A 25,642-nucleotide genomic window follows, 5' to 3' on the forward strand; every position below is an offset into this window, starting at 1 on the left:
GATTAATTCATAAGTAATCGCAAATTTAGACATTATGATCAATCAAATCTATAGCCATATCTAGATGTTTCTCCTTTAACAACAATGGAAGGAAATTCTTTTTATTATTTTGAAATTTGTAATTAAATAAATTAATACACAGAATTATGTCATGGGTAAACTATAAACAAAATTACCAGATACTGGGACTTCCCTGGTGGCGCAGTGGTTGGGAGTCTGCCTGCTAATGCAGGGGACGTGGGTTCAAGCCCTGGTCCAGGAAGATCCCACATGCATAGCAACGAAGACCCAACTCAGCCAAAAATAAATAAATTAAAAAAAAAAATTACCAGATACTTATCTGATTTATAGGTAGTCTGCTAGGCTTAGGTCGATTCTATTGTCTTTGGATTCCTAACGATATCTAGTACACTGGCTTACCTATATAGATGACTATTGAATTAAAGAATGAACATGGACAGCTAACAGATTACAATACCTATATTTCTTCAGTAGAATGTGATTCTTGGTTAACCACTAATGCCGTTTTGCAAGGGACAGCTAAATTCTAGCCCTCGGTGGCTAGGCTCAAATGATAGACTAAATGTCCAAAGAAAACCTTCTAGTACAGCACAAGTTAATATGCTAAATAAAACATTTAAAATGTTTAAAATCTATAGCAAAGCTGTTGAGAAGTAAAGGATTCCTTGAGAGGCCAGAAATAAGAAAATAAGAGCCAACAGAGCCAACAGTGCTTGTTTAAACACTGGAGGCAACTTTTGCCCTACAGGTACTTGCTGAGGCTTTCTGGCTGAGAGCTGAGCTTCCCAGCCAGTGTGAAAATCCTGTCAACCCTTGGGGTGATCTGCTGGACTTGGGGCAGCCAGAGCTTCCACTAGGCTAATCACCTCCATCCAGATACGGCCTCTTCCAGGACTGAGGAGGACTGCTCAGGCACAGTGAGTGGGTGGGCCCACAGTCCTTGCAGAGGACAAGCCCTATAATGTCAGCTGCCCCTCACCACTGCCTGAACTCACTGAGTACAGCCCAACAGGAGCTCTACAACCTGACATCAACTCCGTCAGCCAACTGCAGATGGACCATTGTGGACAGCAGTTCAGCCTGTGGAACTGTTGTAGGAGGTCATGATCCTGGTGCCCAAGGAGCCCCACATGCAAACCAAGATGCAGCTACTTGAGAGTTTTGAAGCTGGGAAACTAAGCAGGGTCTTCTAGAATACAAAGCTCCATGAGGTGCATCTCATCCATCTTTACTCATAGAGGGTGTTTTAGTTTCCCAGGGCACCCATGACACATGATCATAAACTGAGTGGCTGAAAACAACAGAAACTTATTCTCTCACAGTCCTGGAGGCTAGAAGTCTGAAATCAATTGGCAGGGCCATGTTCCCTCTGAAGCCTCTAGGAAAGACTCCTTCCTTGCCTCTTCCTAGTTTCTGGTGGCTCCCAGCAATCCTTAGCATACTTTGGCTTGTAACTACGTTATTCTAATCTCTGCCTCCATAGTCATATGGCCTTCTTCTCCATGCATCTGTGTCTCTCTGTGTCCTCTCTTCTTGTCAGGACACCAGTCACTGGATTTACTGCCCACCCTAATCCAGTATGACTTCATCTTAATTAGTTGCATCTGCAAAGACCCTAGTTCCAAATAAGTTCACATAATGATGTTCCTGGTGGGCATGGACTTTCAGGGAGAACACTTATTCAACCCACTACAGAATATATTTCTGTCTGTCTGTGGCTGATGCGCCCTTTTAGCGGCATATCACTAGTATCTTTTCAAGTGACTGCTATGATAATGCCTGAGCAGTTTACGAATTAGAGAAAAGTTCAGTTGAATTGCATATAGCCATTTCAGGCAAAAAGGAAATCTGATTAAACAATTTGAAAGTATTTTGTTTAGAAATTTTCTATTTAATATCTTAATGTAAGGTATAATGTATAATCTTAGTGTATACAATTTAACAACCCATATGTCCATCAATAAGAGAATAGACATAAAAATTGAGATCAAACAATAGATTAAAGACAACAATAAAAATAAACAAAACACAGCTTTAGACAACAACACAGGTTAATCTCAAAGCCATAATGTTGAGCAAAAAAGGGCAGGTCACAGAAGCATACACGTAGATGTGATGCAGTTTACATGAAGTTCAGAAGCTCATGAAATTAAGTGATTTGTTATTTAAGGATACATACATATGTGGTATAACCATAAAGAAAAGCAAGGGAATTAATAAAACAGTATTCAGGATAGTGGTTACCTCTGAAAGGCAAGAGGTGATAGGATTAGGGAGGGACCCACGACATAGGGAAATTCAGAGGTATTGTTATGTTCTATTTCTCAAACTGGGTGGAGGGTATATTGCTGTTCATTTTATAATTTTGTACTGTACATTTACATTATATGCACTCTTCCATGTATGTTTCAGAATGTAAAACCCAACCTAAGGAAGGGCGTCATGCATCCAGTGAGAGCTTTGTGTTTATTTTTTTTAATATCCTCCATAGCTGATTCAACAGAGTGTCTTGATATTATTTATGAGAATAAAGGATAAATATAAGTGGAAATAGAATCATGAGAGTTTAATGACACCATGACTGTGGGATTTAGAGAAGTCCCACTAAATCCAGTTACCATCTCTTTGAGATGCTGAGCAGTGGCTGCCAACTAGAAATAGCACAAGGAAGTTAATGGAGGGGGGCGGTGGGACTTCAGAGGGATTAGCCCAAGGTATGTTGCACCGCTTCCTGTTATTCACTGCACAAGTCCAGAACTTGTAGCTGTACTTGAGCAATTTACATTCTAAGGGAGAAAACATAAGAGATAAACCAAAGGCAGCGTGAGAGCCTTCCAGCCACTCACAGCCTTGGCAACTTAAAACATTAAGTATTTTTACTAAGGACCTACTGTATAGCAAAGAGAACTCTACTCAGTACTCTATACATTTAATATGGAATTGGGTGGAGAAATGGAATCCACATGTGTGGAGAGCATTATATATGAGTATGTAGAGGATGTCAAATATTTTACCTTCTCCTGTCAAATTTTCTAACTGCATTTCATTTGACCACCACTAAGAGAGATTCTCCTTGCTGAGTTTTAAGAAATCTAGTGAAGAGTTGCCTTATCAACTTCTAGGGAGTGGAAACATTCAGAACTCATGCTGTCAGAGCAAAATAACTATTATGTTTCCTCCATAAAGCTAAATTGAATTATTAAGTCAGCAATTTTCAAATCGTGGACTCTGAAGACCCAGGGCTCTAAAAGGCATCACTGAGGAGTCCTTAAAAGGCACACACAGTAATCATATTAGACATTTAAATTAGAACAGCCTCTGTTTCTCCAACACAACTCTACAGTAAGAAACTTTAAGAAGTTTCTTCCTTAAAGCAAGAAACAAAAACACAACAACTAAATCTAAGACAAAAGGATACCATAACTTGAGAGTGTGTAATGGGTTAGGCAGTGACTCCCCAGGATCCTGTCCTAGGAGTAAATGGTACTTATACCAGACTTGCTTTCAGAAATAATTGGGGGAAAGGGTAAAGATAATGAAAGGTTTGAATCTACTTAGTGTTGGCTACATCTCAAGTGCTGTATGTTTTGCTATATAGTCTCTCAAATTGCAAGGCCACTTTCAATTCCAAATAGCATTTCCTCTAGATTCAGAAAAGTAGACCTGCTTCTTCCATAGTCTGTGTCTGAGCCCTGAGAAGATTGACAATCACCATAAAATATTACTAAAAATATTTTAGATTTGGTAAATGTAACCACATTTTTGCCTTCTGAATGGTTTCTCTGAATTTTAATTCTGAGGACATTTCAAGGAAAATTTAATTTTCACTTCTCTGATTAACTTGCACTTCATTTTTCATAATATTTTCTAAGATCTACTTTATAGCCAAAAAGAGAAATCAGCCTTTGGGTCTGTGAACAAGTAAACCATATTTTCCACAAAATAAGTGAACTAAAGTTAATTAAATTGTAACATGTTTTCAAACTCAAAACTCTTATAGAATTGATACTTGGCAAACTCTTATACTCATTCAGCTCATTTAAAGATCACCTATAGTGTACAAAGCCCTACACTATATAGTGGGTTGGTATAGAAAAATGAACAAAAAAATTGCCTTTGCTTTCACAAAGCTTCCTACCTCCTGGGGAAGGCCAGTGAAACCAAATTAAAACAAAATGTAATAAATATGAAGGAAATGGGATTCAAAAAGTACAATAGGAGGTGCAAAGTATGAAACTGCCAATCACAATTGGGAGTGCCAATTTACAAGGACGGTTTTTTGGAGAAAATACCAATCTATTTGGGCCTCAAAGGATGTGTGGAGTCTTAACAGTAAAATAGGGAATGAAAGGCATCTCAGGCAGTGACTAACATGACCAAAAACAAAGTGTGAGAATATATTTTGTACTGGAGGATGTAAAAAAATCTATTGGTGTGGCAGGAGTGAAGGGTACTTAGCAAAGAGGAAGATGTGGTAATAAAAATGATGAAGTGGTAGTTTGGACCAGATTATAAAAGACCTTGAACGCCTTGCTGAGGAATTCGAACTTTTTAATTTAAATAATAGAATCATAGATCAAGATGGTGGAGTAGGAGGACATGCAGCTCCCTCCCACCACAAACACATCAAAAATACATCTATGTGTGGAATAATTCTCACAGAAAACTAACCGGAAACCGGCAGAAGAACTCCTAAACAATCAAAGCTGCAAGAAAGATCTTCATGTAACTGGGTAGGACAGAAAAGAGGCATCGGGTCGGGAGCTGCACCCCAGGGAAGGGTCTGTAAGGAAGAGAAGGTTCACATGGGTGGACCCTCACCCTGGGGAGCCAACAGGTCAAGCCACAATCTGGACATCACAGTCCTGGGATCCTGTGTGGAGGAGACAAGCCCCCGTGGCTGCTGGGAGAATCACTGGGACAGACAGAGGGCTGGTGAAGCCTAGACTCCACTCGTGAGGAGTGTGTGCGTGCTGGCTCGCCAACAATCAAGGCAGAGAGAGCCTTGCACAGGCGGCAGCCGACTCACTGCACTTCCCAGTCTGAACAGGGTGAACACCTGAGGCCCACTCACTCCACACCACAGCCTGCTGCAAGATCTGGGCCAACTGAGAGCCCTGGGAAAAGACGCAGTCTAGTCATGCAGAGACAGACCAGGGGTTCTGGACTGTGACCTGGGTGGGGCGGCAGTGGCCAGTGTCAGTGCCCACAGGAGCACACAGCGGTTCCTCTCCCAGCAACAGTACCCCGGCTCTGCCCGCCCACTCCACACTGCAGCTTAGTGCTGGATCTGGGGAAAATAGGTGCTGGGACAAGACTGCCACAGAGGCAGCCCAGATCTCTGGCAGAAGCACAGCCACCTCAATTTCTACAGCCACAGTGCCTCAACCCCCAGCCCCAGCCTACTCCACACCACAGCTTTGCACCAGATCTGGGACAGGCACAACAGAGGAAGGGATGCAACCTTGGGCTGCTTCTGAACAGAGCCACAGACGCCTACACAAGCAGTGCATAGGTTCTCTGTGAGCGCAAGGGCCTCACTTGCTACAGCAATCGCCTCCTTTGGGGCAGAGCATGCACTCAAGGGCAACAGAGCCTGATCAAGCCAACCCTTAGGGCTTCGTTCCAACAATTGGGGAGCAGACCCTGCCCCTGACAGGGCAGCAACAGCCAAGGAGCAGAGAGCAAGTCCCATCTCACACCCTGCTGAGGCTCTAGACCCTCCCTATCAAGGGAATAACAGCACACCCTGAGAAAAGATCCAAAGTAGGATAAACTGACTCTTTTGATGTGTATTCAAAGGGATGTATAGGAGGGCAGGAGCAGAAGTCTAGAATGACTCTTAGGCCTCTCCATGGCCATTATGTAAGATAGAGACAACCAGAGATTAGCAGAATTGGAGGAAAACATCACGACTGAGATTTGGAGCACTTGAGTTCCAGGTACTAGATAGATATCCATGGAGGAATGGCAAAAATACAGTTGATGAGCGGGTCTACTCCTCAGAAAAAAGACCAAAATAGAGCCATAGGTTTGGACAGGGCAAGATTAAGGTATATGGGCATGATAACTAGACTAAAGTTTGGTGCACCTCTTTATTTTTTTTAACATGACTATTTTCTTCCAGGTTTATTGAGATACAATTGACATGTAGGTATACAACGTGACAATTTGATATACAGACAGACTGTGAAATAATTACCACTATATGATTAGTTAACACATCCATCACTTCACATAGTTAACTTTTCTGGTGCACCCCTTTAAACTGATATTCTTTCAATACCTGGTTGTATTAGTTTGCTGGAGCTGCCATGACAAAGTACTACAGACTGGGTACCTTAAAAAAATAGAAATTTATTTTCTCACAGTTCTGGAGACTAGAAGTCCAAGATCAAGGTGTCAACTGTTTTGATGCCTTCTGAGGCTTCTCCCCTTGGTTTGTAGATGGCCAGCTTCCCCCTGTGTCTGAATATTGTCTTTCCTCTGTACATTTCTGTGTCCAAATTTATTCTTCTTAATAAGGGCAGCAGTAATATTGGATTAGGACTCACCTTAATGACATCATTTTAACTTAATTGCCTCTTTAAAGATCCTATCTCCAAGTATATCACATTCTGAGGTACTAGGATTAGGACTTCAACATATGCATTTTTTGGCGGGCGTGGGGGATTGAGGGGAGGACATAATTCAGCCCATAGTCAGTATTATTGAAAGGAAAGATGGAGCACTCTGTAGGAAAGGGTGGAGAAGGAAAATCACAGATGACAAATGAGTAATTCAGCTTATCTTTTTGTTGTACACCTTGCTCAGCAAAACAGAAGTACTAAAGATCACCCCTCACCCTCTCTACATGGTAGTTTAAAATCATCTGTTGGTAATTGAGCATGAAGGATTGTGTGAAGATCATAATATACTGAATCTGACATATATGTATATGACTGTAAGGCACATGAACTGTCTACCAGATATTCAGGCACACTACACAGCCAGAATAATAAAAGCAACACACAAATAGACCAATGGAATAAAATGCAGAGCCTAGAAACAGACATTTGCATAAATGGGAAGTTGATATATGATAAAGGTGGCATCACAAATCAGTGATGATTTTTAGCAAGGTTCATGGTAAACTGGCTTATTCTATGGAGAAAAAATGAATCTGTATGATATACAGAAGTGAATTCTAGATGGTTTATAAAACTTACCTGTGAAAGGTAATACTATACAGTTAATAGAAGAAAATGTTGGCTCTTTGCAGCCAGCACAGATTGATGGGCATTTCTGGAGACAACTGGGTTAGTCCTGTTTTAAACTACCATTAAACCTCGTGTGTGTGCTGTGCTTGCTGCTGGGACTCTGACCGAGGCAGTAATTGGTACCAGGTATGGGGGCGTGACAAATAGATCCTCAAAATGGGATTCTGGGATTGAGTTGCTCCTATTTGAAGAGTGCACAGAGTGTCAGAGGAATAGAAAACACTGGTAATCCACAGCATAGCATCACAGTCACTCAGATTATCACCAGTTGTGGCCTCGAGTGAAGATGGAGACCAAGGCGCTGGCAGGTAGTGGCTGTGGTAATATTAGTGATTACCAAGATGTTGGGGGTGGGGGAATGACGACTACTTACAGCTGCTCTGGAGAGTGTATGTAAAGAAAAAAATAAACATAAAGTTTTCAATTTCCAACCCAAGGCAGTTGTAGAGAACCAGGAAGCCTCTATGGTGCCGTATAATTTCCTCATCTCATGTAGCTGAAAGGCAGACTTGGCTGAGAATCAGGCCAGGGCTTGACTGTAAGAGTTGGAATTGCTATTTCATTTAAATATACCAGGCCACCAGGTCTCTTTTGCTAACATGGGAGACTAGTTGGGAAGGAGTAGGGCTCTCATGATTGGGGTGGGATATTTGGACAAACACAGGCAAGCCTGATAGCTTTAAATACCCACTTATCTCTGAATCATTCTCACAGGGACCTTGATTGAATTGGTATCCCACAAAACATCACCCCAGTCCATTTTCTGGGGACAGTATACTAATTGGATCTGATGAGTGGGAAAAGGCAAGGATCTGAAAGCCTTAATAAGATATGTGTGCCAGAGAGGGGGACGTAAAGAAAGTTCACAGGTCTGCCCCATGGGGAAGTTTCTGTGAGTTCAGTGTTCTGGAGCATATTGGGATATTTTTTCTAAAGAAGAGACATACTGATGCACCTTGAGCCTTCCCCTACAAAGATAAAGGTACAAACAACACCTGGTGGACCTTCTTGGACTTTGGAGGCAACGTGTATTTGTGTTACTCTGATACTAATAACACTAGAACAAAACAGAAAGAAAAGTATAAGTGCATAAACATTAAAAAGGGTGATGGTCGACAGGATATGTGTTTAACCCATTTGTAGACTGATAATAATAACCAGAAAAGTTGCTACATTCTCTATTGGTTGGTTAGTTGTTATACGTTTGTGTATAGTCCTCAGGATGAACTTAAGTATGTACACCTGTGTGTGTGTGTCAGAGAGAGAGAGAGAGAAAGAATGACAGAATGTATTTTAGGTAAATTATTTCAAAATACTGAAACTTTCAGTACATTGATCTCCCTGAATTGGGCCTTCCTTAAGTGCTTTAAGACCTCGCTATTTGAAGTGAGGTCCTCAATCACAGGGATTAGCATCACCTGGGAACTCTAAATAGCGACTCTGAGGCCTACCCAGAGTCTCAGTATCAGAATTCTGCACCCAGTCTTAGGCCCACCCAGACTGAATCAGAATCTGCATTCTAACAAAACCCCCAGGTGATTTTTATACAAACTAAAAGCTTAGAAGCCTCACCCTAAAATATGTGTTTATTTTGGAAAATGCATCAGACATTGGGGAAGCCTGGGTTGCATCCTCACCAGCTTCAGGGGTGCTGGTGTCATATAAGAAATTTCCACTTGTCACTTTAAGCAAAGCCTTGGGCCTTCACCTGTGTGCTTTTCCATGAAACCTTTGGACTAAAAAAAAATGAAAACTGCATGAAAACCATTGATAACTACTACAGATACTATTCAAAAGTTTATCATCTTTTCAGTTTGTCTCCAAAAGATTCTAGTTCTCCACAAAACTCTTGTCTTTTCTTGTCTCAAAACACATATATTAGGCTGAAAGCCCACTCAGAAAATATTTGCAGATCAAGTGCCTTTGGGTCTTCACATGTTGTTGTCTTTGTCTAAAGCTCTCTTTCCACAACCCCTCCTTGCTCTTCTGCTGGCTAACTCCTACTAGAGCCTCTGGTCCCAGTCTTATCTTCTGAGGAGTATTCCCTGACCTCCGCTCCTCACCCCACCCCACCCCATCCCACCCTCAGCACTCAGCGGCCCTTCCTGGGAACCTCCAGGTCATGCTTCTATTCTAGAATGGGGCACACTGAAGTGAAATTGCCTAAAAGCTCTGTGAGGGTAAGGTGGCAATCTCTGTGTAACTACAGCACATACACCTACCCTGTCACTTCTCAGGTGCCTATTTTACTTGCTAGGTGAAGGAATAATACATACAGGAAAACCTGTACCCAAGACCATATAGCTGGGATTAGAGCCAAGTTCTGACTAAGCCTCCAAACCCCATGGGTACTACCCCACGGTGCCTCTAGGTAACCTCCTAAATAACCAGAGTAAAAGGATTTCAAAGCAGAGATTGTGACATGTAATCATCAAGTTTATTTTATGCAGAAAGTACATATTTTTACATATATAATCATGTTAGCATCACCATGCAGAGCTCCAGTACTGCCAAGTAGAGTAGTGAGAAATTAGAGAGAAAAGCTGTCCTTAGAATAAAATAGTTGTAAGGAAGTGATTATCAGACGCTATAAGTGCTTTGAAAGAAAATTCAAATATATATTGTAGTCTTCCTTTATTGCAAAAAAAAAAATACTCTAATTTTCACTCTCTTCAATCACTTAAATTCTTAAATTTATTTTCAGAAATGAGTAATTGTTTAGGTGTGACAGTTCACACTTGATCCCTTAAGAGTTCTTCCGTTTTCTGTTTGAATTTGTTAATTATGGTAGCCTGAAGGCTGATAATTATTTCTCTCTCACCCTGGCACACCTTTCTTTTCTTTCTTTCTCTCTCTCCCTTTTTTTTAAGTATAAATGAAACTCTAACCCAGTTAGTTCTTCTTGGTCTGATTGCCAGACTTTCCAGTAATCACATCTGAGTTTTTTCCAACATGTGGGCAATTTTCATTATTTCGATCCAGCAGTGACCTTTGGAATTCCGGAATCATTTTCCCTCCCCTTCCTGGTGCCCCAGGAGACTTAGAAGCACAAACATCTGAGGTACCTCTGGGCATCTTCACATCTGTTGGCATAGAAGATGAAGGCCACTGTGTGGTAGATTTTCAACAACAGGTGTTGAGCTTGGGGAAGAGTTCATTGGTTTTTGAGGGCTGAGCAGAAGCAGTACTTGATCCTTAGTTTCCAGGCTCTTTGGAAACACTTAGAAAACAAAGTTAATCTGTTTATACAAAGCTCACATTGAGAAACCACAGTATGCAATTGCTAAGCAAAAGTAGGCAGGTTTTTGGTTTCAAAGTTCTACATTTTGTATCAATTTTCTATCCAGAGCAACTCAGTCTTTCAATCTGGGATTATGCCTCCTTGATGCATCTTGAATCCATGAAATATTATGTTTTCGAGGAGGACCTTACTTGTTCTTATGCCCAGTTTTCAACAGTGCAGTGCACAGTTGAAATTTTTTCCAAGACGAATTAGCCCAGTGGAAGTTTTTCACTAGGAACAATGCAAAAGAGTGAATACCATCTATATTATCTGCCTTATGAAAGTCTCTGGAATCACTGCTTTTCTTTGCTCACCGGTAGTAAAGACTCTAAAGTACAGAAACAATAGAAACACTGTGTTTAACTCAAAATATCACTGAAATCCCATTTTAGGAAAATCTGTTTCTTTCAGATTTTCTCTGAAAAGTACAAAGTGTTGCTTGGTGTGCAGTTATCTGCCAGTATAAATGGTATAAATGGATGATTACTTAAACACGACTTCTTTTAGAAGAGAGTTCGAGGACTTTACAAAAGCACCAAGCTGTGCTTGCCATACAGGTGAGCCTCTTGCAGGTAAATAATTTGACTTAAAGGATTGTAGGAAACTTTTCTTATCTCCTTATCTGGGCAATAATTGCTATATCTCTAATATGCTTTTCTAAGATCGGTTGGGGTTTGATTCCTTCCAAATATCTTAAAATCAGGAATTATTTAATGGGAATGGAAAGGTAGCTGAGAGTGTCAAAGATAAGTGGTCATCTTTATCTAAACACCAAGAAGTATTACCTTTTCTATCCTGTAGCATGAAGCTGACTGCAACCTGCCTCTGAGGGCTTGCAGTAAATGTGTTTTAAATATCCCATAGATTTGGAATTTTGGAGCAATGTTCATCTCAGAACATCACGTTCAGAAGAGCTTCAGTTTGCCAGCCCTGATGATCTTGAAGAGATGAGTTCCAACTCATATATTCTGTAGTACTATAATCAGTCAGGTAGCCCTTCATTGGGCACCACCAAATCCTTTTGCAGAGTATGAGCTTTCACTGACTTCCAAGTAGTGAAACAATCTTTGTCCTTTTGGGTTACCCTTTTAAGGTAGGCTTCTGATGCCTGTGGACTAAACATTCCTCTTACACTACCACATTCTTGCTTCTGCTTTCAAGTATGCAAGTGCCTATGTACTGCTCACTCTCAAGTTTGTATCAGATTTCAGTAGGCATTTGCCTCGGAGGTTTTGCAGACCTTTGTGATCAGACTTCTTTTTCTCACTTAGTGAAAATTTGCTGTTAATAGACCAAAGTGTCAGAAAATTCAGAGTATTTTATTCCTCTTAGTAGGGGTTTAGCTCACCCTGCCAGCTACCAAGTGAGGACATTCCATTGCTGGAGAGGAAGACCAGGTAGGAATGTGGGTGTCTTAGCAGAAATCCAACCCGACTAGAGGAAAAAAAAATTCAAAGGAAGTGTCCTGGTGATGGGTCCATGGTCCAAAGACAAAGACCATGCCATAGACATGTAGGCAAGTCAATCCAAGAGCTATAATTGCATCTTCCAGTTGGCATTCAGATAGAACCATGTATTTGCAAATTGTTTCCCAAATATTTTTCTTAGCTTTGCTTCACGATTGTTTTGTCAGGAGTGCTCCTTTCTATTTCACAGGAGGGGAAAGTTGCACCAAGAGAGATTACCAGACTGGCATAAGATAGTTTATCCCCTCTGTCAGTTCAATGTCGACATGAGTTTTCTCCTCTTTCCTAACCTAACTGAGCCAAATGGCCTTTACTTCTCTGTTATTCCCACTGTTGTTGGATCTTTGTAATAAAAGTGAATCTGTTTCAACTAAGGGTGTAATTCCAGACCTACTGGCAGGCCTGAGGCAGAAGAAATAACAAAGACCTACTAATGATGAGGGAAATTACTAGAATTTCCATGGAATAGAGGTATCACTAACAAATAACATATCTTGCCTCAAGGAGTCAAGAGACTACTAGATTCCTTTATTTTAATTTTTTACTATAATAATTCATCATCAGTTACCTACTAGCAAAGAGTACATTTACTTTTACTCAAAATATCACCATCCCCAACTTTGCAAAAATAACCTTTTCAGAGTAAAAAACACTGGCAGTATTTTCCAAAGATGGCCATCCCAATATCTCTGCTCCCACAAGATCTTCTAAACCTTACCACTCCCATATCAAGAAGTGGAATTTAATTATCCTCTTTCCTTGTAACCAATAAAATGTGGTAGAAGTCTGTGTGACTCTGAACCTAGGTCAGAAAAAAAAAACTGTTATATCTTCTGCCACCATACTGTGAGGAAGCCCAACTTAGCCCACCAGGAGAGGCCACATGGAGGAGCCCTGACGCTATGTGAAGACAATAGATAGATGGAGAGATGGAAAGATAGAGAGATAGATAGGAAGAGATATGCCAGGCCAGCCAGCAACTGCTCCAGACCATTATTTCAGCACCAACTACTAGTTATCTATAACCGTGTAAAAGACTGCAAGCTAGATCCACCTAGCTGAGCCTATCCCAAATTTGTGACCCACAAAAACTATGAGATTATGTTATGATTGTTGTTGTTTTAAGCCACTAACTTCCTGGGGTGATTTGTTATGCAGCAATAATAACCAAAACAGATACCGTTCTATAAAGAAGAAGAGACTATCTATGAATTTATTTCTCTGAGACTTCTGTAATCACCAACAAGATAGGAATTGAAGGGATGATGGACTAACCACCATCCATAACACTCACTTCCTTTTGCTCCTTTAACTAGAATTAGTTTCATAGAAAAATTGGGAGGTAATATGGCTTAATAACCTACACACACATCTTACAGCACCAGATTTTGCCAGCTTATACTCATCTGACAGCATTGTCTTCAAGATAAGCAATGCCTTTCTGGATCTAGAACTAATTTAAATTATACTATGTACATTCCCTCCATCCCTAGAAATTCTGTCACTCTCTGGATGCAAGAACAAGGTAGCATCACGTCATCTCTCAGTAGTTAGCAAGAAGCTTTGCAAAACATTTTTCTTATTGCCCTTGTCTTACTTATTTTGAAATGTATTTATTTTTATGTAAAGCTGAAAGTATTGACACATGCCGTACCTTTCCTTTAGAAAAAGTGCATTTGCTTGACATGGCAGCTGCGCGCATACAGCTGACGTGTTCTACTGGTGCAAACGGATAATTTCTACATTTCACAGATCCTGCCTTCTCACTAATTTGGCAAAGTGGGTGTTTGGGATTGCTTCTTTTTATTTATTTTATTTATTTATTTTTATTTTTTGGCACTTTGCAAAGCTTGAGTGTAAGGAGAGAGAGGAAATAATACCAAGTTGATTTTGAAAAAGCAAAAAACAAACCTGCAAAGAATCTGCTGTTAGATATTCTGCTGTGCTGGGTGGTTGTGCTCTAATTAAGTGTTATAAGTTAGAGACATCCAGGTTTATGGCAACTAAAATTACAGCCAGTAACTTTTACTTTTGCATTTTTCATGAAAACAATGAGAAATTGCTCTAGCACATGAACAATCAGTCATGCCCTTAATAAAAGGTGGATGAGAGTGAGTGTTATCTACTTGAATATCACATTTATTTTAAACATCAAGTAGGCAACTCCAAGGTTAAGAAGTGTAATGTTTCTCTGAATCATAAAAATGAAAAACTGACTATGGCCCACTTCATTTTAACTAATTCATCCAAAGAGCTCTGGGAGTAGGAAGAAATTTTATTTTGTAGAAAATGGGAATTCTAAACACTGGTCACCTGCTTTAGAACATGACCACATAATTTTTTTGGTTACTTGGTCACTTATTATTATGGGCTTTCTATAGGTTTTTATGATGATTATTATTCATAGTTCTTAAATAAAAATACCTCCATGGTTCTTGAATTTTCCCCATTTATGTTATTTGTGTCCTTTCAAAGCAGCTTAGTAATTTGTGTGTACTTCATACTCTTTCCAAGGTAATGAATGCATAACCTCTATACTAAGTAGGGCCTTATTCATTTCCTCTTTTGAAAACACTATCAGGAAAAACTACCCACATTCAATCTGCCTATGGTTTTGGCAGAGCTTGAAAACGTTATGACTCCAAGATACACTGTTAGCTTAATATCTGATCTCATTAAGCTATGTTGCTTTCTAAGCATAATGTAAACAAAGTAGAATTATTAACAACTTCCCTGAGTCATATGGTATAATTTATTTTTATAGCAGCTAGTTGTTAAATGAGGATATGTCTTTACATAGCACTTGTATTTCATTGTGTCCTGTGTCTTAACTGTTCATGAAAAAAACAATTCTGCTTTCAAAGACATGAAAGAAATAAGGAAAAAAACTGTAAAGTAAAAAACCTTATTTTTACTTTCACATTTCCAATAGTATGAACAGATTTTTTAAAAATCCACTAGGCTGTCCATTAATTTACTTTGTTTCTTATTTGGCATTAAATAGAAAAATAATTCAAAATTAAATTTCAACTCTATAAAATATATCATGATTACATATATATTTATTGCAAATTTCTACTTAGTTAACGCTTTTAGAATATCAGTATTAACAATTGAGCTTAGGGCTTGGATTGTTAATTTACTTTCTTTCTTTCCCCAACCAAGCAAAATGAAAACCAACTCTTTTGTGGATGTAACCAATTTTGACTTAGGTTTTCCATAGCAAACTACTCCTGAGTTTGTCTTTTTACACCACTGGACTTTTCATTAACAGAACTTAAACTGGAGGTAGTTCTGTGCTATGCCAAACAAAATGAGGCCTATTATGAACAGAAAATGTACCCCTCCCTTTTCGTTTTATTACTTTCACTTAGAGAGTGACTAAAAGTAAACAAAAACTTCAAAAAATCGACAATTAAAGTGTTCTTCATTTGGACAGCGTGCTTTGTTGTTGACTTGGATGAAAAAAGACCTTTAAAAATATGTTATATCATTTGACCAGGTTTATATATACTATAACTATAGATATAGATGTCTAAAATTTTCTGCAGACTTTGATTTCAGACTACACACGGACTATAAGAAATTATGGAACTTAGCTTCCCTATGGTGACTTCAAGCAGGCTATACCTATTCAGGAGTAGGCACTCCAGTACCACGTGAGAGCTAGCAAAATTCAGGAGAACGGGACTATGGAGCATTCAGTGAGGGACACTTGACTCGCTTTACATCATGCAATAAATAATAAATTAATATTCACAAAACAAGCAATGCCCGGGGAGGACTAAAAACAGCTCCCTTGCCTCTTTTATGACATTTCCGATAGCATTACTTGGATAGTGCCTTCCAGACAAAGACATTTTGGCAATGGTTACACTGGGACTGTTTAAACAGAGCCATTTTTCAGCAACTAATTGCATTTCTTAGAGCAATATGAGTTGCCACCCACCCAGCACAAACCCCACTAAATGCTTGCTTAGATTCCAAATAGGAAGTCACGGTCCTCAACCATCTGAACTTTCTGTGTTGTTGTATAACACCTACATTAACAACTTTGTTCCTGATATTATGACAGTGAATGAAGCACACCTCTTATTTAACAAGATGAAAATCTTGAGATGAACAGTTGATTTCCCATTTACCTCCACGTTTCCATGAATATGTAACTAGCTTTGCTATTTTTCTAAAATAAGGAATAGTTAATACAGAAATTTTATGCAAAGTTCTTTCAGAAATTGGTTCCCCCCCCACCCCACTGCAAAAGGTTCCCTGAGTTGCTGCCTTCTGTCCATTTTAAAAGCTGAGTTTGGCACCGAAAACATTTAAGAAAATGACAGAAAAATGAGCGTCATCAGCAACTTCAAAGTAAGGCCATAAAATTCAGAATTTACTAAAAATCTTCCAGGTCTAAACCACACATGGAGATATTTTTCCCCTCATTTCTCAAAGCAAAAAAAGCTGTGTTGAGGATCTCCCAGGTTTATTAATTTTGCAATTGATTATACTGATTGCATGAAGATTTCCATTGCAAAAACAGATTTTTAAGGACTAAAAATATGGCAATTATGCAGGTTACTCATTTAAACGAATAAGTAACTACAGGTTTTTTAAGTAGCAGACACTTAAAACTCAGGGAGTCATTTGCCCCCTTCTTTCACCTGCCTGAAATTTCTATTCATCATTTTGAATAAGAGAGTGGGGGAGGGAGGCAATGCATGTTAAATGGTAGCAATCAAGACCCTTCATGCAACAATTCAAAAATCTAAAATGATGATCTGTGGGAGCTTTACAGATAATTAAAATACAACATTGTCTTAATAAAGTACCTCCACGTAATGAAATAGAGCCTGATCCCCAGAAGGGGGAACCAAAAAATCCTCTAGGGGCTGAAAGTCCTTCAAAGACTTCAAAGGCCTTCTGAGGCTCAGCCAGAGCTTCCTCCCACCAGTACACTTCTCCTTCAGTGCCTCCAGTGTTTCTCAACAGGAAAGGGGGACTGGGCATTTTCAGTTGTCCCAACTGAAAATGAGGGGGTGCTCATGGCATTTAGTGCCAGGGGCCAGGGATGCCAAACAGGCCCATGAAAAAAAGATTGCTCCACCCCAAAAGCCCTGACTTCTTATCAAAAGAAGACCTTTTGTATTTGCTTTCATCTGCCCAGAATGCTCTTAGCTCTCACAACAAATTTGGTGAAGGGGTGAATGAAATCTCCCTTGGATGCTAATTTTAACTGAATAAACAGAACCTATTATCATCACAGTGTAATGCAGAGTTTCTCAAACTGGCCTGATGTCCCACTGGCACTTAAGTTCCATGAGGGCAGAGGTTCTTGCCTGTTTTGTTTGCTGATGGAGCCCTAGCACCTAGAATGTGACTGATATATATTACGTGTTTAATAAATACATGTTCAAAAATGATTGAGTCAAAGGGATCCAATGGGATGACTCATTAAAAACACAAATAATTGGGCTCAGCTTAGACCTGCTGAATGAGAAACTCCAGGGATCAAGCCAAATGGATCTGGGACAATGCCTTGCTCTACCACTTAATTGCATGTCACCATAAGCAAGGCACCTCATCTCTCTGAGTCTGATTCATTCATTAAGCAGATAGTTTAGGATGCCTACTATGTTTCGGCTTTGTGCTACTGCTGTGGATATACTGATGGGCAAAACAATATAGCCCTTGCCTTCATGGAGTTCTTGGGTCCTTATCTTTAAAATAGGAATAAATAATATCAATGCCTAGGGTTAATGTGCAAGTCAAATGAGATAAAAATGTAAATTCAAAATTTAACACCCAAAAAAAAAAAAAAAATTTAACACCAAAGCCTTTGTATGGAATTTGTTTCTTTACTGATGTCCTATTTACGTGTCAACAAAGGAAAAATCACCCCCACTTGGCACACAGCAAAGCTTTCTTTAATGTGTCTCTTACCCAAGCACCACCCTGTGTCAGAAGCCACCCAACTCTACTGTCAGTCAAGAAATCAGACCAGTGAGATATCTGTGTTATGAAACCTTTTGTCTTTTTCGCATTTGAAGTTTTCATTATTCAGGACTCCACATTTCAACTGAAGTGTGAAATTAGTACTTAATTGTCATTATCAACATTAATCATGGTGCTTTTTATTTGTAGAGTGCACTCACATACATCTCATACAATCGTAACAACACATTTAAGATAGGCAGAGTTGATTTTATCTCATTTTATAGATGCTCAAAGAGTTGATGCTCTTTTGCCCACGGCGTTATACTGGGAAGGAAAAACCTAGATCATGCACAGGTCTTCCTTCTGTTACACTCTTAAAGAAAGTTACTCAGAGCAGAACAAATTCCTCTAAAGCCTTCCCTCTTAGTAGTATGATCCATGAACCAACAGGATCAGTATCACCTGGGAGTTTGTCAGAAATTTAGAATCTCAGGTTCCATCTCATCCAGTGGAATCAAAATTTGCCTTTTCACCAGACCACCCAGGTGATTTGTATGCATGTTAAAGTTTGAGATGCACCCTTCTAGGGAAAATAACTGTTTTACATGGAGCACACGTTGAATCATTTAATAACCCTTGGAATCCTTAACATGCTGAACTAAACTTGTGACTAATACATTGTATAATACCAGCTGATAAATAATCATTTTTCATGAGTAACCTGTAAATGGATGAGTGAATGAATGAGTGCCTAAATACCACAGTGAATTTTATAGTGTCTTCATTTTTTCTTGCAAAAGTACAATAAAGCATCAGGATGAATGTTCATTTTCCTGCTGTCAGTCATCTACTCACTCTTGACTCCTCCAAGATGGTCCCTGGCTGGAGAGTTTGAAAATCCAAAATTTCATTTCTACAGTATGCATTCGAACACCTAATTATTTCCTTAAAACTCTGCATGTAGGATCAACTACCTTCTCATAGCCGTTAGCAAGGCTTGAGAACCAGAGGCTGAAGGAACACTTGGACATAAAAATCATTTATTTAGCAGATTTTTTTTGTACCTTTCCTCCTGTAAGGCACAGATTAGGCCCAGAGAAGACATGGAGAATTTTAGCTCCTTCCTTAGTAGCACTGTGTGGGAATCAAAGATGAAATGGTATTGTCATTGACAAACTGACATTCTAAAATTTGAATAGTTGTATTATAAGGTACAGTGTGATAAATTCCACCAGCAAAGAAAAGATCAAGCACCCTGGCCATTTAGAGGAAGGGGAGGCTGCCCATGCTCTGTGCAGAGGAGTTAGGAGGGCGAGCAGTTTTCAGCAGGAAATGTGTTATTGAGCAGTATCCCTGCAAGCTGAGACGGATGGAGTTCAGGTGAGGCCCCAGGCCTAAGGGACAGCAGCTGGGTCTAATTGTCAGGAAGGAGGCTCAGTGACCACGGTATGAGTGTGTTTGGGGAGAGGTGATTCCAAGGAGCTTTGATGGTAACAACTAAGGCTGTGTCTGGACCCCTAGACCCTAACTCTAGAAGTGCAGTTGACTCTTGCAAAGCCTCCTTCCACCACTGAGAGCTGCTGCTCTCATCCCTGCCTTGGTGAGGATTGGTTTGGGAACTGGAGCAGTTTGGAGACAGCTATGTGCTGATGGGGGAGATGCTAGAGGAGCAAAAGCAAGATGAAGGAGCAGGGAAGTTGAGCTGATCTTACATTCCTAGTCAATGTGCACTTTCTAGAATGTAAATTCTCTAAGTCTCCTGCCTACAAAAGATCTTTAGAAAGCTGACCTTTGCCAAAGTCCTAGTAGAGCTACACACACAGAGGGTGTTGAAAAAACATCAGGTGGGAATGGCTCACAGTGTCAAGCAGCTGGCCCTCCTTTGTGCCTCCTCTGCTCAGGTATTAAAATATGCGGCCAGACTAGAGGGACTTTCGTGTGATGGACCATCATTTAAGCTTGGCTGCAGTATTCTCAGACTAGATACTCATGCTCCTGGAAACTGAGATAGACATAGAAAAGATAAATAGGAAAATCTGTACTAACTCCTGTAGGTTTTCCATATATTTGATTTTTAGCTTGTTCTTTAGGAAGTAGGGTTTGTGGAGTTTTTTTGTTTTTTGTTGTTTTTTTTTTTAATACGAGCAGGCTGTGTGACTTCTTCTTGCATATCTTTTTCACACACACCAGAAAAATAATAGATTCTGGGTACTGTGTGTTTCTGTATATTATTTGGGTTTTTTCTGCTAGGCTCGCCTGTCACTATTACTGTCCGTACGACTATTTCATAACACTCAGAAAGGAGCAGAAGGACATACCTAATAATCTCCCTGCCCTCCCTTACCTTTCCACCCAATTCCATGCTGGGCAGCCTCTTTTAGATGGGAAAACCGTATACATCTCGGCAAAGAAATCATCACTAACAGAAACATCTTTAAATTGGTTCTTCTCGGGTTTGATTTCTTGAAAGAGAAAATGGAAAAGTTAACACTGAAGACCTCAGGTGACTGAGATTTCTGGAGGCCACAGGAACAAATTCAATTATGCTCTGCAGTCTCTCCCAACCAAGACCTATTTGGCACTGGTTATTTTCCCCAGTTGCTTCATCTGAGCACTGATGTTTTGGTGATACCAGTGTCCACAAAAATGAGCAGTGAGATTTCACCTAAATTATGTTCAGCTCTCCACCTACTTAGATGGGGAGTTATTGTGTTCACGTGCAGTAAACATGAAAAAATAGAACAGTTCCAAAGTAGGCATTCTAAGCCATGGCATTCACCCATCTCTCATTCACATCAGAGACATTCTTAGGACCCATATTCAGACAAAAAAGATTCTGAATATTTCGAACTGTACGTTTAAAATCCAACTCAAATGGCATGACATGCCCTGCTGTGAAAGTGACAAACTCATGGCAGAATCCTTAAAATTTCTCAACACTTGTCATGATCCTAATTGCCATCAGTTCTGTGACCACTGTTTCTTCACAAAGTCAACGTTTGAGCCATTTTACTCCAAGCTGACTTTCAGCAAAGGTATAAGAAATAAAGAATCACTATCACTCATATTAGTTTTCATTTAAATTTCATATTGTCCACAAATTGTTATCTGTGGGGTAGGGGGAAGTAGAGACAGTCCGTGCCCACATAGCCCTCGTCCTTGGTTTAGTTCTATATACCAAGAAGAGAAAAACAACTAGACATTTCTGTGCTGATTTGGTTAACACTTTCTCTTTAGGTGACTCAGAACCTTCCTGATAATATTTATCTATAAGTTCCACAGGAGTCTATAATCTGTTTTATGAAAATATCCATTGGTTTCACAGTTTTCCTGCAACCTGATAAATTCTCTTAGGATGATTGCATAGTTACCCAGCTGTGTGTTAACTCCTGGCCAGATACTAAAGCTAAAACCTAGCTGTTTCAACTTTAAAACTAATAATGCCACAAAAAAATCAATGCATATCCCGTGTAAAAAATAAGAACAATTAATGGCAATTAAAATGACTGATTTGTTCCTATAATTCCCTTAAATACATTACATAAAGACATTAGGTACATTAAGAAAATTGAGATTTAGGTTTTTTACTTCCAGAGAAATGGAAATTATCCTAACCCTAATATGAAGATGCTTTGGATTTTCTCATATATGTGAAATTTCACGGACTCCTGCTTTATTTCTTGGCTGCTCTGTTGTACAAAAAACACAATAAAAAAAATAAAAGTGCATCATCCATAGCACTCATTAAAATCAGTACCCAAAACTCCACTGACAGTGACGTGCCTTCAGTGTTCGAGTTAACGCCCATCTAGATGGAGAGATGAACAAACCAGAAACGTTAAACTGAATATTTAAGCCTTACCACACAGATAATTAACCTCAAGTAATATAAGAACTTTCGTGTTTCCTTGACTTTACCTCAGGTATTAGCCACCCATAAAGTAACAGGCTGCCTCTAAACATCTCTGGCAAACAACTGGGCAGCATTTCACATGACATAACAAGAACTTCACTAATATGACTTCCAAAAAATTAAAAGCTAGTTTAGATTGCTGTTGCCTTTGGGTGCTTGGGGCCATTTGGAGTAGAAAGAATTCTGCAGCTAATTAGAAATGTAACACGATGAGGAAGCAGAGTTTGGCCTGGTTTCTCATCAAGGGTTAGGCTAGAACCAGTTCTAAAGAAAGTCTATGCTGCAGTTTACTAAAGAGTTGGTGCCCCTTGTTTGATCCTCAACAAAGAGCATTCTAACTGGCCCTGAAATTAGACACAAGCGGGTGGAAACAAGTCTTTAAAATAATACAAATACTATCCAGATCATAATCCTAATCTTAGTCCTGAATAAGCAAGACTAATTAATAGAAGAGGTTATGGAAGAATTAATAATAACTGACTGGCATTTTCTAATGGTCCCAGAATAAAGTATCTTGTAATAGAATTACCTTTAACTGACAGATGATCTGAAAGGGCTTCACTCAGTAAAAAGATGGTAATTAGCTTTGTCGACTAATCACAATTAAATCCTTAATTTTAAATAAAACATATGGGAAGAACCAGCCAGTCAGCAATGCAAAGTGCAAGGCACAGATGTACAGACAGAACCCAAGACACCATGAGCAGGAGATTGGAGGCAGCAGGAGTTAGTCCCTGAAGCTACCTCAGAAGCTCATATTTAATGAGGTCTTAGTGGGTGCTGGGCTTTGGTTAAACACTTTACCTGCATCATTTTATTTAATCCTCACAGCCATATGAGAGTCAATTGCTGTCCCTATTTCTCATATGAAGATACTGAGGTTTACAGAGAGATGTGAAGTGGCCAGAACGCCAACCCAGTTTGCTTGATTGCAAAGCCTGTGCTGTTGCCGGCTAGGAATACAGCCAGACAGAGCCTCTGGTCACAACCCTAGGCACCATTTCCTCCTGATCCTGAAGAAGTAAAGCAGTGTTTTGTAGAGCAAGCAAGGCTTCTCTGAATTAGTGTTGATTCTACCTATTATGGAATTGAGAAGACAACTGTTACGTGAAGGGGAACAATTCATAGTTCATGGAACTCATATTTGGCTTTCAGGACATTGGAGTGGAAAAATGAATACACATATTCTGTTGGCACTTCTCCAACATCCTGAAAAGCACTAATTACTTCCTCCCTCCTTCAAGATTACAACAGTCCAAGGAGTGAGATTACTAACAATTGTTAGAAGCAGCTTGCCTGTATCGAGACAATAAGTACTAAGACAAAGGTACAAGAAGTCTATGAGCCCCTTTGCATACTGGTCCTCAGACAGCAAGACACTGGAACTCACAGAAAGCATGAGCCCTTCAAGAAGAAAAAATAGGCAAGAGATAGTGTGTTTCTCATTGCTTCCCACCTCCCCTTTATGATCGTTTAATCCCTTATGTCACGGCGGGAAGTAAATTCGTCATTGATGGTGAACTCTTCCCAGAAACTTCTTGTGCTTATGCTAGACTTCCTGGACACCTACTAAAGGTCACATATTGTTTAAAAAATTAAAATCTCTTTCTTGATCTCAAATATCTGTATGTGTGTGTGTACATTCTCCACTTGGTGTATATACATCAGAGTGGAGAATTTCACAAAACACCCCAGCTCATAGTTCAGTTCCCCACTCAGTTTATCAGTGCTCCCACCAGTGTGACGGGAGGAGTCTTTGGCTTCTTTATCAATATGACAAGAGGAGAATTTGCTTGTATTGGCATCTTTACTTAAAGTGACGTGAAACCCCACCGCGTTTGTTTTGTTGGTAAAAATCCTTAGGAACCCTCCTATCTTTGACCCCATATGGAGTCCTATAATCTAGTCTCACTTGGGGCACCAGAACCTTTTAGGCCATCACTGCTGAAATTGGTACTGGAAAGGAAAATAATATCTCTCAGAAAAGCCAGAGAGACTAACAGGAAATTGTGTGTGGAGAATATTAGAAAGAAAAAAGCTGAGGGGGATTTTTGTATTTCATTTTTACTCATACTTTTCAAGTTAACTCTTTGCTGTTTACAATACTCTTGTTTGCTTTGCTTTGACTCATGGTTTTCTGAATCAGCTTTAGGACTAAAGAACTGTAAAGCATTGAGAAAATAATTGTTTTTCAGAAGAGCTCCTTGGCACTCTTTATTTCGTGTGTAAGACACACCATCCAAGAGGTTTTTGCATCAATGTCTAAGAAATATAAAATGATGTTGTTAGCCTTTACATAGAAAACAGCACTAAGGCTAATAGCAGTTACTAATACAGGGTAGGGAGGAAATGGTTCTATTTTTATTTATATATAGTACAGATATCCCTTATTCCTTATTTCTAAGTAAATTCCATGTACACATTTCCTAATGGGTACAATAGTTAAAATAGAGGTAAATGATTGGAAACCAAGAGGACAGAGGATAAAAGTAATTTTGCCAGGAAGAGTGCTTACAATTAATTCCTAATTTGACTTTGAGCTTTTGAGAGAGCAAAATAAGGGAAAGAAAATGAAGGTTACATCATTCTTATTATGAAGATCACCAAAAGAAACAAATGCTTTTCTGGCAATAAATGCTAGTAGAAATTGGTCACTCAGATTCTTACATAAGGGTTATTTGAAAAACTCTTACTTAACTTTCAGTAACTTCAATTAAAATTATATTACAGGAATAAAGCTTAAAAGATCAGAGGAAAGAAGAGTTAACATATCTTTCTCAGATACATGTTTTGTAAATTTGCTTTTGGTAGGTACTGGAGAACATGCATTCAAGGTTTTAATATCCCAACAAAGATCTGATGTAGCAAAACTGACATTTTGCTCTGAAAACCAATGGGCTTGTATTTGTGCCTAAAGAGAGAGTCACTCCAAGCCACAGAGTGGCCTTCAGAAGTTATCTATGCATAGGGTCAAAAGTCTTTCTGACTCTCTGTATTTAGTGCAGGAAACAGAAACCACTCTAGGTATTTCCAGCAGAAAGGGATTTAGTACAGGAAACCAGATGATCATACAATAATTGGAAGGGCTAGAAAAGCATAAGTCAGGGGATTGCCACAGGTGTTTTGGTTTCATGGTCAGCTGTGAACCAGCTTTTAGGAAATTACTGCTACTACTCATACATCTGTTGCAGTGAACATGGCTGCTTCCCACTCATGAAGCTGCTGACTAAGAGAAATGTAGAGTCCAGAGCTTAGATGTCAGCTGCCACTCTTGCAAGAAGACAGCCTTCAACTTCCATCTACTTTCCAAATCTCTTCCAAGCGCATATCATAATACATCCAGAATCCTAGCTGCTGAGGAATCTGAAAAATGCAAATTTTACCCTCAGCCCTTCAGTATAGGGGAGGGAGACAGAGAGTGAGATATAAATGGATGCCAAATGCCCAAAGACAGTATATAGTACATTTCCCCAAAGAGATTTTATTCTTCCCACATCCTTGCACATGTCTTCAACTGAGACCTTCAAGTTCTGTGCCATAGAACATGGAAGATGTTATTTTCTCCATAAGAAAGATGGACCACAGTGGGTAAGGATGGGTCAGAGTAGGACAGAATGCATCAGTGTTGACCGTTGGGAGCCTATGTGGTTCCTGAACTGACCTTGCATCTCCTTGGCCCAGGATGCTGGGTCCCCGAACAGACCCAGCCATTCTTGTCAATACTGTTTTGCAGCAAGTGAGTTACATGCTTTGAGGATGAATCCTAATA

The sequence above is a fragment of the Balaenoptera musculus genome, chromosome 9, assembly GCF_009873245.2.
Source record: "Balaenoptera musculus isolate JJ_BM4_2016_0621 chromosome 9, mBalMus1.pri.v3, whole genome shotgun sequence".
Lineage (NCBI taxonomy): Eukaryota > Metazoa > Chordata > Mammalia > Artiodactyla > Balaenopteridae > Balaenoptera > Balaenoptera musculus.